General features: G+C 25.4%; 2 long non-coding RNA genes across 2 annotated transcripts; both read left to right on the plus strand.

Moving 5' to 3' along the window:
* The first annotated feature begins 311 nt into the window (after window positions 1-311).
* On the plus strand, window positions 312-1,831 carry LOC136081076 (uncharacterized). Its single transcript, XR_010638870.1, has 2 exons — window positions 312-1,265; window positions 1,660-1,831. It is a non-coding gene; the product is annotated as an uncharacterized LOC136081076 (long non-coding RNA).
* A 474-nt stretch (window positions 1,832-2,305) lies between these two features.
* On the plus strand, window positions 2,306-5,736 carry LOC136081077 (uncharacterized). The gene is made up of 2 exons (XR_010638871.1): window positions 2,306-2,735; window positions 5,540-5,736. It is a non-coding gene; the product is annotated as an uncharacterized LOC136081077 (long non-coding RNA).
* The last annotated feature ends 7,358 nt before the right edge of the window (window positions 5,737-13,094 follow it).

Below are 13,094 nucleotides of genomic sequence, written 5' to 3' on the forward strand. Positions count from 1 at the left end.
AACATAAAAAAGTTATGCAATGCAAATAGGTGAAAATAAGATAATTTTTTCCACATATGAAGCGATTCACTTAAATTTGAGTCTTTATTTATTTAGTATATACAACAAATAGAGTGCTCAATATATATATATATATATATATATATATATATATATATATATATATATATATATATATATATATATATATTGAAAAAAATATATATATATATAAAAAAATATATATATACATATTGAAAAAAATATATATATATATATATATATATATATATATATATTTATATATATATACTTGTAACAACAAATATAAATGTATTCTATAAAATAAAGTGCTCAATGTTTTTAAGAGAACAGAGCATTAATAAATTATTAAAAATCACTTATTAATTTCAATTTTTTACACAATGTTTTGTCAATAAAGACTCTTCAAAAAAAAAAAAATATATATATATATATATTAAATAATACGTTCGTGTTCAATGAATCTGCCAGAGCTAGATCTAGCTATGGCAGAATCATCTTCTAGAAGTGAAGAAGACAAAGTCGAAAAAAATAATGACAATTCAAAATTTACACAAAATATCAGATAAGTAGAAGACAAAAATTCGGAAAGCGATTATGAAAGTGAAGAATTTCTTTATGATTATTTGTCTCAAAGTGACAATGACACTGTGCTTTTCTCAAAAGAAATTGAAAAAAGCGATGTTTCTTTTAATCATAAACTGGCAAAATTGCAGTAAAGCACTGCTGTTCACGTGAATAAGTAAACGAGCTGTTAGCTCTACTGATAGCAGAAGCCTTATGCTATCTGCAAAAACAGCTTTTTGTATACCAGTCTCAAGACCAAAATAACAGTATTGACCACCACACTTGCCTTCGACAGTAACTGATTTTGGAGCCTGAAGCAAAGTTCTTTTATCTTTCAGTGAGGATAAGAAAAAAAGGAAACAAAGTACCAAAATTAGATAACGTTGATAAGTTCTCGATGGCTGAAGGTAGTGTGTTATTAATTATTTTTTAGTGAATTCTTGTTTAATTTTATTAGGTTTGTAAAAATATTCAACAAAAGTTGTTTTGTGAAACTATTTTAAATTATAGAGTTTCAAAAGAGAGTGTTATATTTTCTTACTGATATAAGGAATCCCAAAACACATTGAAAAAGCCTGATTATAATAGCGAATTTATAAGCCAAATAAGTTTTATTTTGTTGGTAGCTAAATTTGTTGACAAGATATTAGATGACGAAAAAGACACAATCATCAAGAGTGAGTTTTAATAAGTATTTCATTAAATAGTTATATCATTTAGTTTCAGAACTTTTTTTAATTTTATGTCTACAGCTTTATGTCAAAACTTATAAAAACTTATAACTGTATATATTAGAACAATGGCTTCTTATTTGGTAGTATAATTTTAATGGTTTAAGGGCAATTAATGTTAAATGTCTACAGTTTCATTTTCATTGATATAATTATAATACATTATGAGTGAGCTTAGGCAATTTTTACAACCAGATGCTATTCCTGGTGTTAACTTGTTATTGAGATCAGGACTGATTATTTTTTTCTTGTTATACTAACAGAAGTTTACCAGACTATATGGTGCTATGAAAGGTATACCTTTATAAGATATATAAAACTTTTTTAATTTTATTTACAGCTTCTTCTATTGAATACGATGAAGCAACTGAACTTTATTTGATGGCATTTTGTCTGACTTCTTAAAATACGCTCCATTTCGAAAGGGTGGCGGAAAAGAAAGGAAATTAGATTGATTGTTATAAATATTTACATATATTTCAATAAAGAAATATTTTCTTGTTGTCTACTAATATTTTGTTTTCAGTGTTAATTCAACATTACCAAAAAAAAATTTCAGTTATGAAAAAACTTAGGATTGAGTTGATGTTTTAAGTAAAACAAGAAAAACTTAACTGATATAATATTTTTATTTTTAATAAAAACAAAAGTACTAATCATGAGGTATTAAAAATTGGTATTAATATTAATGTTTATTAGATGAAGATGTGTAAAAAATAAGTTACAAGTTATTATTTGGTCTTTAAAATTGTTTGAATGATAACTTATTATTTATTGAGATGTTTTCTTTTTTAATTTTTGTTGCTTTTATATTTTCAATCAAACTAAGTTATTGTTGTGTGATATTTTATAATAAACTTTATATTATATTTTGTATCAATAATGATTATTATCTATTTTTGTTCAATATTCCGTATTACTCTTATGTAGTTAATTATGTTTTAGCAACCTGGGATTCTTTCATTATTTTCCTTTGATGCCTTGAGTTATTTAAACATATTCAGAACTATGCAGATTAATAGAATAATAAATATATTCATAAAAATGAATTTAAAATATAATAAATTTATAAAATAAAGAAAATCTTATCTTTGCTAATAATGTCTACTAATATTATTGTTTAGCAAGTATCATGGTTATAAAATGTCAAGATTTAGCTAGTTTAACTAGGCCTGTTAGTACACTTATATTATGCTTTCTTCATTTCATTATTAGTTCATATAATATTTTCAAAATCAAATATGTGGAAAGGAGCTGTTTGGAATGAAGATTCACAAGGAGAAAAGGTGTAATTCCATCTAATTGGATTAATGATAAAACTGTTTATTGGCCTCCAGGTACCAAAGCATTGACTGCATTAAAATGCTGAGAAGAATTGGCTTAAGTTTCCACAAATTAAAACTAAATTCTCTTCAGGTATTACATCTATATATTACAGTTATTATTTTTTAAATAATTTTGTTAGGAAGAGTTATTTTGTTGATACAAAATATATACAGTGGCGAGCAAAATAATAGGTGTGAATAATAAATTTCACTTAAATTGACATTTTACAGTATATTTTATAAAGTGACATCTAGGAACTGATTGCTACATAAACTATGCTTATTTTATTAAAACAGAGATTTATAGTATATTTCCAATTTCTTACAAATTTATGAGGGGAATACCCTATTTATATATTTAACCTACAAATTTGGTGGATCAAAATAATAGGTGTGTGTTTATTTTAACCTGTTTGGTGTAGGATTAAAAACATTTTATTATTTTTATTTGTTGTTGATATAAAGGTAAGGTCAATATTTATGCAACTTATATAAAATAATAACATATCATATTTGTATTGAATTAGAATTAGATATAAAATGGGACGAGGAAAACATTGCACAGCGATAGAAAGAGGAAGACCACGCAAAACGTGTCAGCGTATGGATGATCACATTACAATTATTTCAAAAAAAGACCCATTCAAGCCAGCAACAAAAATTTTAAATGAAATTAATGAAAATATTAGTGTTAGGTCAGTTAGAAGAAGGCTTTTAGAAAGTAAGTTGCCAGCTCGAACTCCGAGGAAAGTACCATTACTTGGTAGAAAGAACATTATGAAAAGAAAAATTTTTGCAAAAAATCATATTGCTTGGCGGGGACCAGATATGACCAAAAAATGGCGTAATATTTTGTGGAGTGATGAAACTAAGATTAATTTATTAAATTCTGATGGAAAACAGTATGTAAGAAGATCATCAAAGCAAGAACTTTCACCTCGCTTCACTGCGAAAACAGTGAAACACAGCGGAGGAAATATAATGGTGTGGGGCTGCTTTTCCTGGTCGGTGTGGGGCCACTTTTTTGGATCAAAGATATTATGACCCAATATACATACGTAGACATACTAAATAATGTCATGTTGCCATTTGCCGAAGAAAATATGCCAATAATTTGGCATTTCCAACAGGACTGCGAACCAAAACATACATCCAAAGCTGCGAAAGAGTGGTTTACGACCAATAATATAAAAGTTTTAGAATGGCCACCTCAGCATTCCTGTAGAAGTTTGCAGAAAACTAGTGGATTCAATGCCGTCAAGATGCACGGAAGTATTAAAAAATAAAGGGTATGCAACAAAATATTAATAATTTGCAACCCTTTTGACTTCCATCTTTATTTTTTATTTTACACCTATTATTTTGCTCGGTGTGGAATTTATTTTTTTTAAATTAAAATATATTATATATATTTAATAACTTAATTTTTATTAATTTCTGTTTATTTATGTAATAAAATAAAAGTTCTAATAAAAATTCAAATTTTTATTTTATTTGTTTCAAAGATATTCTCGTATTTGTTAATTTTTTGGTTCGCACCTATTATTTTGCTCGCCACTGTAACTATTCATATACCTATTTCAATTCCACAGAAAGCAAACAGGATTATGAAAAATTTGAATTTACAACTACAAAAGAAAAATGTTATAATGAGAATGTCTATTTACGAAAAAGAAAACATAAACAAAGATAATTTCCCAAATATGTATATATATATGTGTATATATGTATATATATGTGTATATATATATATATATGTATATATATATATATATATGTGTATATATGTATATATATGTGTATATATATATATATGTATATACATATATATATAAATATATATGTATATATATATATGTGTGTATATATATATATATGTATATATATATATATATATATATTTGTATGTATATATATAAATATATATATATATATATATGTATATATATATATATATATAAATATGTATATATATATATATACATATATATATATATATATATATATATATATATATATATATATATATATATGTGTGTATATATATATATATATATATATGTATATATATATATATATAAATATATATATATATATATACATATATATATATATATATATATATATATATATATATATATATATATATATATATATATATATATATATATATATATATATATATATATATATATATATATATATATATATATATATATATATATATATATATATATATATATATATATGTGCAAGGGATCATTAAAAATTGCTTTAGCAAATACATGCTATTTAACATGAAAAATGACATTATTGACCTCTGTCCAAGCCCATAAGTGTAAAAACATGGACGTTAAACCTAAATTAAAACAAAAAAATCCTCTATAATAGGTGCAAAATCTCCTCCAAAATCCTATTTTTCTTATGAAAATTTTATGTGGCCACCCCGATTATTACTTTTTAATGTTAGAAAAACTTAATATTTTGGTTATTAATTTATTTTGAAAAAAGGTTGTTTCATTTAAATTAAATATTTGAAAAAATTATTAATAATCATCTAACAGCAGGGCCGTCCCGAACGGGGGGGGGGGAAGGGATGTCCCACCCCCCCTAAAGCTGTCATATAAGCATTTAAGTTGAGACATTTAGCAAGTTTTGAACTATAGTTGGCTAATTGCAAATATTGAGGACCTTTTTTTTGTGTGTGTGTGTGTCTCTAGTTGCAAAAAATACAATCTACCCCCCCCCCCCCTCCCCATGAGAGTCTGCTTTGGGACGGCCCTGCTGTTAGATGATTATTAATAATTTTTTATAAGTTTAACACCTTTCCATTCATTATATTTTTTTCAAGTTTTCCTTTTTTGATTTTCTTAAATATATTTTTTTTATTTACAGCCTCTTCTATTGTATTCAATAGAGCAAAAGAAACCTCGGTTAATGGAATATTGTTTGATTTTCTAAAATACGCTCCATTTCAAAAACGTGATGGAAAATAGAAGAAGTTTGTGTAGATTTTATTCAATTATATGTAGATTATATTCAATTATTTGTAAATCTTATTCAATTATATGTAAATATATGTAATATTTAAATATATTTTTCAATAAAACAACTTTTATCTCTTGCTTTAATAATACTATTTTAACTAAACTAAACTTAAAAAGTTCTAAATAGTCTAAGTATAGACTATAAGTAGTTGATAAATATTTTGGAACCTTTCCATACGTTAGAATGCTATTATAAAAATTAGTGAGCCACAAAAAAAGATTGTTATTATGAGAGTGTTTAAGGTGTTCAGCACTTACCCCACAGCTATTTGGGGACTTATTACTATTTAGTTGTGATATGCAGTTTATAATATCAGCTGCTGTAATAACTAGTGAATTAGGCTCGTTACTTAAAGGTGGAATTTGATGAGGATTATGGTCATTATTTGTAATAAGCGGCGTATTAAGTATAGATTGAAAATGTTTTCTAAACTCTTTAACGATATATTTTATGTTTTGCGATTTATTAATTGTAAATAAACGAGTTGTTGCTTTATTTTTGATTTTCTGGGACAACGAATGTTGTCCCAGAACTTCTGAAGACTTGTTGTTCGTAGATTTTCAATATTTATCGCTTTTTCATAGATGATTTTTCATGGATTAATGCGATTTATAAACAATTTTATTGGTTGTTGGAAATAGAACAAAATAATATAACTATCGCTATTTTGCGCATAGAACAATCGGTTACACCTAATTTGACACTATTTAGTGTTTTTTTCCAATTTTAAAAGGTATTACAGCTAGAAAGAAAGTATAACAAAAATAGAGAAAAAGGTATAAACTCATTTTTTTCAAATTTGGAGAAATGTATAAGATCTAAACGAAATGTTTAGATCTTATACATTTAAAGCAAAAATTTCTTTTAGTAAAAGGTTGGCGTATGCATATCTATCTGCATTAACTAAACTAACTCGCTTGTTTTAGTTTGCCATTATCTTTTTTAATGAAGACGAGTAAAAAGATTTTTTTTCTAATTTGTTTGCTATAACTTTTGCAATTTAAGTGTTCATCATACAATAAACCTAAAACTTTCATTGAATAGACTTTTTTTTATTTTATTGTAATTTAAGACTAAATCTGGAAGTTTAAGGGATAAAATGCCCGTTTTAAAGGTTTTGTAAACAAAATGAGTTATATCATTATTTAAGGGAAGATTATTAGCTTTAAACCAGTCATTGAGATTTATTCAGAGTTATTAGTAGATAAAAAGTATTTTGAATTGTTACCAGGAAATAAAATATTAGTATTGTACTCAAATAGAATAAAATTTAGGAATTTGGAGGATAATGAACATCATTTATATATTTCATTTATATACCACAACAACTGGTAATGTTGTTCGAAATGTAGTCCAACACCCAGGTAAAAGTAATCTAAAGAATATAAAATTAGCATCTCTTATTCAAGGGAAATCCAAGGCAATACACATGCTTTAATTAAGTTAGCCATACTCTATCCTGTTGTGTGCTTAATTCAAAGTGCATCTATTTTACATGTTTTTAAAGTTTAGAAACCATCCTTTATTTTATACTTTTATTTCTTTATCTATATACAAACTATTTTACATAATTTAGAAGTTCTTCAAAGACAAAATAAAGAAATCTGAAAATTGCCGCAGATGACATAACAGTATCTCAGCTTCTTCACACTTAAAGATGTAAAGAACTGAGTCTCAAGAAAAAAACTCTAAAAATTCTGGTGAAATTGATGATCCTGAAGATGGTTGAAACCTTTGAGACTGTAGTTTATAACTCACTAGCAGTTGCAAAGAAGTTTAAAGTAGCTCGAATACATTAACACAAATATTTCTTTGTTAGCTACAAAACTAAAATAAACAAGTAGAAAACTAAAATGAATCCATCCCAAGCTTTAGCAATCCCATACAAATGCCTTGAGAGATTTTTTATGTTTCAAAGTTCATAGTTTAAACATTACTTTTTATATATCATAATTTTTTATACATGTCCTTTTAAATATCTAGCTCAATAAATGTGAAAAAGTGAGAAATATTTGCAAAAATAGTTCTTTATATTTTAGTTGACCACTATTTTTTCTACCGACCTCAAAGAGGCATTTAAACCTCTAAAAAAGTAAAGAAAATATTTTTAAAATATCTAATCACAAGTTTTTATTGGTTTACTTTTGTTTGAAATATTTTTGTAAACTAAAGTAAGTAATATATATATATATATATATATATATATATATATATATATATATATATATATTTCCATGAAGAAAAAATCAAATCGTTCAGTTAAATAAGATTTTTAAATTTTTTTTGTCTATAAAAAGAAATATGACCACAGTGCTACAACCGACGTGATTTTTATTTCCTAATCTACATACAACCCGTTGCTAGGCTACAGCTAAGATTATTTTTATTTTACATGTACTTCAAAAATATTTAACAAAAATTGTAAAAAAGATGTTTCAGCAGAATTTTAAACCTTTCTTATACTTATACTTCCTTATACTTCTGAATTTTAGGCCTTCCTTATACTTGGCCAGGAATTAAATACTTTTGAGACGGATCGGCTCAAAAATGGTTTTTATTGCCAAAACAATCATGGACAGGGATTAGAAAGGGTTTTAATTGCCAGTATGATCATAGACAGAAACCTATTAATAATAGTGTAAACTTTCTGACTTCCTCTTAAACATTATAAAGGTTTTAAATACGATAATATTTTAAACTTTCTTACCTGCTTTTAGTTAACTAACCTCTTAGAAGATTTGTTATACAATAAATATATAGTTTTACTAATCCTTCATTTGGTTTGTGTATTATCGTGGATGTCACTAGAATACGCGAATGCAAAATTTAAATAACATTTTTATGTTTTATTTTAAAGAATATGTTTTACACGTATTAATTTTTAATGTTGTTTTATAATAACTGTATTACTATTAATTTTTATTCAGTAATTTAATAATTATATTATTATTAATTTAAAACTCCCGCTCTTGCGGAAAAAGACGCGCTCCCGCTCTTGCGGAAAAAGACGCGTCATTTAATAGCGAGAAATTTTTACAAAAAAATGAATAATACAATGAAAAACATCGAAAAAATGATTTCAAGTGAGCTTGAGGAACATAAAAATAGTATTCTCAAAGAAACATAAAGGTAAAGTTGTGAAGACTGCGAAAAAACTGTTAAAGAAATCTTCAAAGCAAAACTGAAAATACAAAGCGAAGTGGTGAACGAGCTCATCGTGTTGGACAATTCAAAGACAACAAACCAATAACATTAATCTTAAAACTCTTAAACTTCCAAGACAAAAACAAAATTCTCAATGTTGTAAAGTATCTTAAATAAAGACTTCGCTCAAGAAACAATATATCATCAAAAAATGCTATGGGAAGAAGTTAAAAAACTAAGAACCTAAGGTAAATATGCCATTTTAAAATACAATAAAATATTTACATGAGATTTAAAAAAATAGCGCTACACACTTTTGTTTTACGCGTTTTCAATTTTAAGTCCTAAAATAATGGCAGTAAAAATATAAACAATAGATTTTGAAATGATGCGCTTTAATGTCTTTGAAACTGCGAATAATATACTTAAAGACGCTGATACGCAAATTTTTCAAATGAATAATTTTAATTCTCGATATTTTGAAACAGAAACTTTTAAAACTGAACTTAAAGCTTATAAAAATCATTTTACGGTAATTCACATAAATATAAGAAGCAAATAAAAATTTTGACAAACTTAAACATTTCCTAATTGATTGCAATTATTTATTCAGTATGATTTACCTAACAGAAACTTGGTGTTCTGATGAATCAATCTAAAATAACTCTAACTTTCAAATTCCCTATTATAAATTATTATCTTCTCAAAGGAAAGCATACAAAAAAGGAGGAGGGATCGCAACTTATGTTCGGAATGATCAAGTGATAAAAGTGGGAAAAGATCGCTCCATTTCTAATCCCGATGGTGAAGTCTTTTCAATAGAGATCATTAACTCCAAGTTTAAAAATATTATAGTCTCTACCTGTTATAGACCACCTAAAGGTGATATTAAAAAATGTTCTGATTATCTAGAAGAAATTTTTCTCAAAATCAATAAAGAGCAAAAAAAGTTGTTCTATATCGGGGGCTTAAACATAGATTGTTTAAAATACAAAGAGTATCCGATTACTAAATTATTTTTTGGTAACATGTTTTAACGTTGTATTTTACCAATTATTAATAAACCCACACGGATAACCTCAAATTCTATTTCTGCTGTAGATAACATGCAAACAAACTCATTTCTAGATACCTCCTTAAAAGCAGGAATAATAAAAATTGATATAACAGATCATTTTCCAATTTACTTTACAATAAAACATGATACAAAAATAAATAATACCTCGAAAAAAAAATTTAGAAAAATAAAAAGAAATTCTATTCAATGTTTTAAAGACACACTATCGGCAGTAGATTTGGTTAAAGTGTATCAAGAATGTAACCTTGGGAACACTAACTCTGCATATAATACTTTCACGGTTATTTTTCTAAAACACTATGATAATCATTTTCCAATCAAAAAAAAAGAAATCAAAGTAAAACATTTGAGCTGTCCACGAATCACGAGCGGAATCAAAAAATCTTCAAAAGCAAAACAAAAACTATATGTTAAATATAAAAACAGAAATGAAGATAACCTATCTACCTATAAACAATATAAAAATCTTTTCGAAAAAATCAGAAAACATTTTAAAAAAATTTATTATTCTAAATTACTTCAAAAAACAAATGAAGATACCAAAAAATCATGGAGCATCATATAAGAAATAATCAGAAAAAATATATAAAAACAAAACAGCTTACCAGATAGAATTATTATAAATGAAACAGAACGCAACGATAAGAACTCTATTGCCAAACAATTCAACAATTTCTTCGCAAATATTGACTCTAATATGGCGTCTAAAATTCAAACCCTAAATAACACCTTTGAAAATTATTTTACTGATTTAAATAACGAACTAACTTTAAACGGATTAAGCTATGAAGAACTCGAAAATGAAAAAAGTTCTTTAAAAATTAACAAAGTACCAGGAATTGATGAAATTTGTAGCAATGTAGTAATGAGTATCTTTCCGATAATAAAGAAACCCCTCTTCAAAATATTGAAATCTTCAATTACAACAGGAACCGTTCTAGAGAAGTTAAAAACTGAAAAAATTGTACCAATATATAAAACTGGAGAACCATACTTACTAAACAATTATAGACCAGTCTCAATTCTACCTGTATTCTCAAGACTCATTGAACGAATAATTTATAATAAATTATACAAATATATAACAAACAATAACATCTAATATACAAAACATTTTGGCTTTCAAAAGCAACATGCAACCGAACATGCAATCGTAGATCTTGTAAATAACATCACTCATTTGTTAATAGAGAATTCGTTCTAGAAATCTTTATAGATCTATCGAAAGCATTCGATACTGTTGATCATGCTATCTTGCTAAAAAAATTGGAAAAATATGGCGTAAAAAATGTTGCATTACTCTGGTTTAAAAATTTTTTGCTAAACAGACACCAATGTTGCTAAACAGACACAAAATACTGATGAAAAACTTTTTGCTAAACAGACACCAATTTTGCTAAACAGACACAAAATACTGATAAAAATATCTGTTCAAAAATGCTTAAGATTGAATGTGGCATTTTATTTTGGTTATTTTAGTATTTAAGTAGTCAATGTGTGCTTTCCATGAAATATTTTCGTCAATTAGAAAACCTAAAAATTTAGTTATTGAGGTTCTTTCAATAATTTTGCTTTCTATTTTTAGCAATAGTAATATATTTGGTATTTTTTTTCTTTTTTGGTTGGGATGGAATAAGATGTAATTGATTTTTTCTTTGTTTAAAGATAATTTATTAGATTTTAGCCAAATATTAGGTTTTTCAATTTCAATTTTTGTTGTTTCAAAGAGTTCTTTAATAGACTGAGATGAATAAAATAAATTAGTATCATCTGCAAACATTATGACATTAAGTTTGTTTAAGACTTTCGGATAATCATTATTGTAATAATGATTATCTGAAATATAATCATAATGTTACATGAAATAATAACTTATGATATTTTTCATGAAATAATAACTTTATGAAATAATAAAGCAAAACTTTGCTTTTCATAAAATATTTTTAAAAATTTACTCACATTTTATAAATATAACAAAAGTGGTATTTTTTTAAACATTTTATTTGGGATTTCTAAAAAATGTATATTTTTTCAAAATATTTAATTTTAACTTTATTAGTCATTAACCATGCAAAAAATAAAAAAAATAATAAAAAATAAAAAAAAGATAAAGTTAAGAAAGCCATCAGCTTAAAACTAAATTAGGATAAATTCATAGTAATGTAGACATAGTAATGTAGATTGCTTCTATCTTGCACAAAATTATTTTATGTTACCTAGGTAAACTATACGAGAAAATACAAATTTTATTTGCTTATTTCCTCAAGATTCAAAGAATTTAAATCACATTCATAATGATCATGTTTCAAGTGATATTGATAGGACTGTCCATATAGTCTCGAAGTATTAAAAATATAAATAAAATTAGTATTGAATGTTCTCGAAGAAGATAATTTTATAATAGTATATCAACTATGTTAGTGCTAATAGGCGCTCTGCTGTTCAGTATACATATGTTCAGTATATATATGTTCAGTATATGAGCTTTTATAAGTTGAAGTTTTTTAGGAGGTTCAACTTTACTTTTTTTATCAACATCAAAGAGACGCCATAAAAACTTCTTTCCAAGTGAGTGTAACCAAGGTTATTTTAATGTTGTAATTCTAATAAAAAAATAACGTTTGTGTATCCAACGTTTTGCGACATTAGACTAAGTTGGTCAATGTCGCCCAACTAAATTATAAACGTAATTATAAGCAATATACTTTTTCAGTTAAAAAAAGTTATTATCTCTGTGATAATGATATCACATATGTATTTAAAATTGAAAAACCACGAATAAGAAACTATTAACTAAGGTAAAAAATTTTGAAACTATCAACTTTTTTTTTAACTTGTTAATTATAAAATCTAACTGATTCGCCCATATTAAATGAAAATTTTTACTACATAATTTGTTAATAAAAACATTTTTGCATAATTAAATGCATAATTTGTTAATAATAACATTTTTGTTTGAAGAAAAAATAGTTCGGTCAAAATTGCAACGTACTATGAGCACTTGATTACTTTTTAAAAAATTATGTTATAAGGAAAACAAATTTATATTTTTTTCTGGATTCTTTTTACAAAATAGTTTTAAAAATATGACATGAATAATCAACGGGAGAGTCTCTCATTAGAAATCCTTTCAAAATTTTTACTACATACACGATAAACAGCTTGTAGGTGTTTATTGTT

Source organism: Hydra vulgaris, chromosome 06 (assembly GCF_038396675.1).
Source record: "Hydra vulgaris chromosome 06, alternate assembly HydraT2T_AEP".
Taxonomy (NCBI): domain Eukaryota; kingdom Metazoa; phylum Cnidaria; class Hydrozoa; order Anthoathecata; family Hydridae; genus Hydra; species Hydra vulgaris.